The sequence below is a fragment of the Patella vulgata genome, chromosome 6 (genome assembly GCF_932274485.2).
Source record: "Patella vulgata chromosome 6, xgPatVulg1.2, whole genome shotgun sequence".
Taxonomy (NCBI): Eukaryota; Metazoa; Mollusca; class Gastropoda; family Patellidae; genus Patella; species Patella vulgata.
Genome location: NC_065884.2, coordinates 10,762,665 through 10,770,187, shown reverse-complemented (window position 1 = coordinate 10,770,187; position 7,523 = coordinate 10,762,665). Strand labels below are relative to the sequence as shown.

The window sequence follows — 7,523 nt, the reverse complement described above, 5'->3', positions numbered from 1 at the left end:
TTTGAATCAAACGAAATGTATTGATTTCATTTTCAATTGTGTGTACAAAGACAGTATAAATCTAATAAACATTTTATTATAGAGCTGGAATTTCAACCAAGTGGTTGCTCATACAATCTGATTAAAAAACAGATCTATATTTCGTTTTGTTTTTTTATACTACACTACATTAAGATCTGACCAGTTGTACAAGCGGCTTTTGATTCTATGACATCAGACATTGATTAATCAATCAGTGTTGACGTTTCTATTGGTTTACCCACAGTTCCGTGCATCGCACGCCAAGAACTCGCCATAACAGACTGTTTCATTGGCTAATCCCTTACTTCATCCAGAACGTCGGTAATATAACAACTCTTCCAGATCCTTGTGTAATAAAGACAAGTAAAACAAAATTTTGAACTATAAAAAACGAAACGAAATAGGATCTGTGTTTTAATCTGATTGGTTGCTCATAGTAAATACCGGTAGATCATATTTGACTTTTTTTTTTTTTTCAAAATCGAAATGTGTACAGTAGGCCTACTTTCCAGAGATGGAAAAGTCTTTTATCAGATACATGTACAACACATTTTGAAATATTATGACATTCGTAAAATATTTAAATAAATATGTTCAAATTAGAATAATATATATACATGCATTTATTATATGCTGCTGTTATATGAGCAAATATTATTATGGACATATTCCAGGAAATAATTTAGAGTGAGATTTCTAAAGCCTGCTTATAAAATAATCTTAAAAATTTAATTGTATAAAATGACAACCATAAAGTGTCTGTACCATTATCTATATATGGTTGTATCCGAGGGGTGCAACATCAGACAATGTGTATTCAATATTTTTGCTTCAAATGTGTCTTTATTATATAATTTTATCTGCCAAAATATGTAATATTGCCAATCAGCAATGTCATATTTTGTGGTATTAACCTTTCCATATATCTGCTAAAATATGTAATATTGCCAATCAGCAATGTCATATTTTGTGGTATAAACCTTTCCATATAACTTTCATTGTCTGTGTGATATTACATGAATGGTGTATTATATGTAGGAACATTACCAAATTGCACACCCTCCAAATACAGAGTTGTTTCCCTTCCCTAAAAATACCAAATTGGATCTCCTTTAAAAAATAAAATCACAATTTTAAAAATTTCTATTCTTATATTATTTCGACAATAAAATATTTGAGAATAAAATAAAATTAAGCTAGCAGTGAATGAATTATCTACCATAATTTACTTCAAATGAAATAAAAATAAAAATATTTAATGACACCAACGATGAGACCATGATTTACAACAAAACAATTAAACAAATGATCACCTCCTTTAACCAACATTAAGTTTAACATTATATAAAACAAAAAACATGTCGACGGCAAGATAATAAAAATTATGTTGAATTGAAAGCTAATTAATTAATTTGACACATTTATCAGTAAAACACTAAAACTATACATAGATTAACAATTACTGGTTTATTAACATGCAACGTTTCGACAATGATATTCAATTCTTAAACATACATTATGCAAGAGCTAAATCTGCCTATTGTAGGTCTTTCTTTGGGTCTGAGATGTCATATAAACTATTAATTAGATATTTATTAACATGACAAGCCCATAATTATCTCTCGATGCCATCGGATGAGTCCAATTTTCATTAGAATTGAATCTGATCTGTCGCTCAACGCTCAACAGCTGTTGATGATTAAACATAAAAATGGATGATCAAGACTTTGTTTATTATCGTAACAATGGTAACAATGACAATCAAGGCTACAGTGTTTTTGAAATTACCGGAAGTATTTCTCGGCTCAGGGTGAAGTAATTTGAAATTTTCAGCATATTCCCATTATATTATCTATTTTTTAACTATTATAGTGAGAACTGTCAGCTCTTTATCTAATCTTCCATAATGTATGTTTAATAAACCTGTGATTGTTTAATACCATCAATAGTTTTACTGTGATACTGTCCAATTAACCAATTAATAAATGTCTTTGAAAGAAGAACATTTATCAATCTGTGTATATTAGCAATTTAAATAAGTTATTTTGACTGTGGTAATTTTCCAATCAGAAATTAAATTTTGAATTTTTATTAATGTAGTTTACGCATGATTTTGTATTTACAGCTAGATATTTTAATCTGGTGAACGAGAAAGTCACTATTATAATCTATTCTATATCTAAGCATTGGTGTATTTACGAGACTATCAGTTTTAAATCTATCCCAGCTATAGATGACAATTTACACAAGTGTATATTTTTAATTTTTTTTTTTTTTCTTCATCTTGAGACATTCATAACTTGTTCTGAAAAATATGAAAATAACAGGTATTATAAGTTGAAATGTCCTGCGTGGTTTCCACTTGTCAGTGGTGCAGGACAGAGGATCTGCGAAGGACAGCTGTCTAGTCGTACACATTAGCATGCACGGAAAAGATCCCTTGGCAGTTGGAATTCGATATAAGAGTAGGCCGTAGAGCCGCTGTCCAGGCAAAATTTCCCTCATAGCACACTGTATGGTGTTTGACCGTCTTCATTAGCCCAGTCGAAGCAAAAAAGTAGGACGTTAAATACCATTTCATTTCATTTATATAAGTTGAAATGAATGCCTACATGCGCTACTAACAAGGGCTATCTCTTTAAATTGTTTGAAGGCCTATCCCCTGAAGTTGAAATGAATGCCTACATGAGCTACTAACAAAGGCTATCTCTTATTGTTTGAAGGCCTATCCTCCGAAGTTTGACTAACCAACCCAAGATTTCGCTATTTCATGGGGCTAAATAAAGTATCCATATATTTTGTTAATAGGAAGCATTATTCATAATTATACGGAAATCCTGATCAGACACGGAACACTAAAACATGAAAATCGTGATATACTGGTAATGAAGATTGATTTTCATCAATCCTGATTAACCAGTCTGATCACTATACTTGTACGTCTGAAGCAAGTCATTTATAACAGAAGGTATAACTTGTGGTTAAGGTATTGACAGACCCTATGATACACCATGCACGGGCTAACCATTCGGCCATCTACCCCCCCCCCCCCTATGGTTATGTGTATCGTTTATTTTAAAAGCTTTCTGCTCATTGAAATAGCCATTAAACCCTGAAAGCCTGATAATTCTACGACAGTAACATGCTCAATCTATTTTTGATGATTTATTCTCTTGTCTTGATAATACACCCCAGTTGTATAGTTGTTCGGATGGGACCAAAAATCAAGGTCCCATGTACACATTGGTATTCATGTAAAAGAACCCGTGGCGGTTGGAATTCTATATAAGAGTGGGCTGTAGCATTTCATTTCACGTTTAACTAACCTAAATTAACTCTCATCTGTCTGATAGCTGGCACCTGACGTCACTTCTGTTACACGTTGCGCAAGTTCCTCTCTTTTAGCTGCAGGTAATGAGTAAGAGTCAATGTTTGAGGATGCTGAAATGTTAATAGGTCAACGGTCAAACACATGCAAGGTTAAAGGTTAATAGGGTCAACATGTATATATATATAATCCATAATCTATACCTCTGCTAATCCCTTTGATATTGTTAATATTGTTAATATACTAAATACAGGATTCTAACTAATTTTTGTTCTTAATACTAGCAAGCCATTTACAACAAGACACCAGTGCCTCTTTAGATCGCTTGTCCTTTAAGATCCACATTTTTTCACCAATTTAAAGTCTTTGAAGGACTGATGAATACCCTGCCAACAGGCCTGGAAATAACGGTTTTAGATGTACCTGACAAAATGTCAGGCACTAATGAAATAGTACCTGACATTTTCAACTTAGTGCCAGACATGTATTAATAATATCAATAAAAAAGACAAATCAGTGCCGGAAAAAATGACTGGCACCAGAGCCTGAATCTGTGCCTGACATTGTTTGTGACAGGTGCCTTATTTCCACAATGATACATTTATAGGGGATACTTGGCCTGGATTATTGAGGGGGAGGGATTGACTCGGCTGTATCCACGGGCCCTAATATTAAATAAGCCCCAAATTACTTCAAACAAATGTTTGTACGATTTAAATCTATTGAGTTTAAGTGTGATTGAGTATGACCAGAATATGACCCCTCTTCATTGTTGATTCAAAGGTCCCATGCAAGCTTAATCCAGCCCTGGGAGATACAACATAATTCCTACATGTACTAAGGACACAGTTCTATGCAATACAATTACTGTTTACTATCATTTAATTTAAAAAGACTTGAGAATCATCCCTCAGTAATAAATAATACCACTGTATCATTGCTTGATAAAGAGAGAGAGAGAAATGGGGTTTAACATTAACTAGATACAAACTAGGCCATTTCGGGACTAACATATCGTTAAATTATATTTCAACAATTGGCTTGCTGTACATATTGGGGTCTTTATCAGTGGAAGAAAACAGAGGATCCAGAGAAAAAACCTGGGTTTGGACAGGTCATCCTATTCCTTGTCACGTACAAGCAGGGAATAGAAACCACACCACCTGCTTCGATGACAGATCTTATTATGCAATGCAGACGTGTTAACCCCCCCCCCCCCAACTTGATAAAAACTAGAGAGGCCTACATTCTACATTGCTCGGCAATCAATAGTAATCGTATTCTATAGAACTATGTAGTATATATTTCCAGTGAAATAACTAAAAGCCATTGATCCAGCATCCATAGGATTGATGGCCAGGTGACAAACAGATCTATATCTACGTACAAGCAGTTAGTTATATTGAACAACACACGGTCTTAAACAACTTACAGATCGAGAAATACTGACTGACAAAAGATGGAAACAAATTTGTGAGGACGAGAAAAATCCAAACTGAGTATATTTGCAAATAATTTTGGGGTTTGATTTTGTTAAAATCTTTGATCGTTATTTGAGGGATTTGGAATCCCTTTCCAACTACAAAATGAAATGAAATGGGGTTAAATATCCTACCTATAAAATTGTACAAGTTATCTCTTAAAGGGTTCGGTCTAAATATTAAGGCCACTTCCAGATGTCGTCAATGTCACAAGATGTAAACATGCTAGCGCTAACCCTAACCCTAGCGTCACTGTTAAGTCTTTTCATGGGCCCCTTTTTAATCTGGCCTCAATTTCACAAAATTTACTCAAAATTGTTCGCCTTATTTTAACTAAATTATAGCCCTTTATGAAACTATTGTTGTTTTAATGTATCAAATACATCAATAAGAAACTATGTGCAAAGTTTTGTGTTTCTGGATTAAAGATATTTCTCATTAACAATAATTGAAAGTTGAGTAAATTCTTAATTTAAGTCTTAATACATGTAAGTCTGAGAATGTTTTGTGAACTCGGGGCCTGATTGAATTCAAGTTGGGAGATTAGGTGTATCTTCCTTTCATATTTTAATTTTGTTTGACTGATTAAAATATTCAAGTACATCTTAACATGGATTATGTTATGTATTCTCTGATAAATGCAAATGACAATCAGGCCCTTTAATTGTAAAATGTTTTAGGGCTTAAAGATGCATTATGTAAGAGCTAAATCTGCCTATTACAGGTCTTTCTTCTGGCTTCAAATGTTATATAAACTATTATTTAGACATTTATTCCCATGACAAGCCTTTAATCAAGACCATCGGATGGCTGAGATTTAAATGGATTTTAAGGATTAAAAGGATAACCCTAGTACCATTGGTCTAGTACCATTGCTATGATAATAAACAATCAATGCTACATATTCCAACACTCATAACTTCACCCATAATAAATCAATTTTAATGAATTTTTCAATATATTCATTTTTCATTACCGGTATCTATTTTTGAACTACATGTATTATATAGCAAAACCAGTCAGCTCTTTATCTTAATCTTACATAATGCATCTTTAAATGTAAAATATCTTAGGGATTAAAGATACATTATGGAAGATTAGATAAAGAGCTGGCAGTTCTCACTATAATAGTAAAAACATAGATAATGGAAAGGGAATATTCTGAAAATTTCAGTTAGATTGCTCCATTCTCAACCAAGATATTAGCGATCATCAATGGGCGTTGAGCAGCAGATGAAATTCAAATCTAGTGAAAATCTGACACATAATATGGCTTCAAGAGTTGATTAAAGTCATTTTATGTAAATAAATGTCTAATTAATAATTTATATAACATTTCAGGCCTAAAAAAGACCTGCAATAGGCAGATTTAGCTCTTGCATAATGTATGTTTAATAATCAAATATTTTTAGGGTCTGATTGAGTTCAATTTTAACATTGTAGTCCCATCTGTCATTCTATATTTCTAGATCTGTTCAGCACGAGTCATCAGCATCCAAATTGTTAACACTTTTAATTTTAAAATTTAGAAAAAAGAACAAAACGTTCCAAAGAAAATATTGTATCAAAATGTTTTAAAAATTTTCAGAATGAAAGATTGCCATTTTATCAGTTTTGAGCAGATTTATCTGAAAATCAGAATCATACTTTTAAAACATATTTTTCAACATCAATAATTACAGCAATAATTATATCCTGTTCTGTGCAATTGAAATCTAATTTGAAATAGTTGGATAGAAACCAAAATGGAAGGCAGTGATTGGGTACACAACACTTTTACTTGCCAATTTACTTTACGAAATTATACTGGTAATAATAAACATCGTTTGTAATCTACACCTAGGGTCTTGTCAGAGGAATTTTTTCAGGGGGTACAAAGATTCTTTTGGAGAGAGAGAGAGAGAGAGAGAGAGAGAGAAAGAGAGAGAGAAAAAGAGAGAGAGATGGGGTTTAACATCCACTTGACGTCATATTGGGACTAACATGGTTCAATTTTATTTCAATAATTCGCTTGCGCTTAGGGGTCTTTAGCAGTGGGAGGAAACCAGAGGATCTGGAGAAAACCCACGGGGTTGGGCAGGCGACCCTACTCCTTGTCACGTACAACCAGGGATTCGAAACCACGCCAGTTGATCAATGACAGACCTTATGATACAGCACGCACGTGCTAACCATCCGGCCATCCAACACCTCAGATTCTTTTGGACCCCAATACTCTGAGGATTAAAGGAGGCAAGTCTTTAACTCAATATCATCTACAGTCTTCAACATGGCGAACACGACTTATTAGTCAATTTAAATCATATATCAACTTGAACCTCTAGAGCATCCACAACATTTTTCAAAGTGATCAAGGGCCATAACTCTGACAGTAAGTATTGGAAAGAGTTGAAAAGCAATAGGCTTCTTCATCTCATGACTTTAAACAATGTGTATAAATTTAAAGTCAATCGAATATTAATTTTAGCCCCTAGGAGTATCCATGGACAGGGGTGATGACAATATACGACCACATTTCAATGTGGTGTACCCCTTGATAAAATTCCTCTCATAGACTTATACACAATTTTCTTTCTGAAGTTAATACTCTCTACAATTATTCCCCTTTGCAAAATTCCCCTATATGTGTTCAATATAGGTGAAAGGTAAATTAGACTCAAGTTGAGTCCATATGGCCGGCTTATTGGCCGCCC

The 7,523-nt window shown here is 33.5% G+C and overlaps 1 long non-coding RNA gene across 3 annotated transcripts in view; it reads right to left on the bottom strand.

The window, feature by feature from the left end:
* Window positions 1–144: 144 nt before the first annotated feature.
* The window catches only part of LOC126825171 (uncharacterized), a 45,737-nt gene continuing 38,358 nt past the window's right edge, over window positions 145–7,523 (bottom strand). For 2 of the 3 annotated variants that reach the window (XR_007681819.2, XR_007681820.2), the window contains exons 5-6: window positions 3,348–3,462; window positions 1,767–2,326 (exon numbers count right to left, since the gene is read on the bottom strand). This is a non-coding gene — a long non-coding RNA (uncharacterized LOC126825171). Of the gene's footprint in view, window positions 936–1,001; window positions 2,327–3,347; window positions 3,463–7,523 lie in introns of those variants that run through there. The other variant, XR_007681821.2, reaches the window with a different exon arrangement.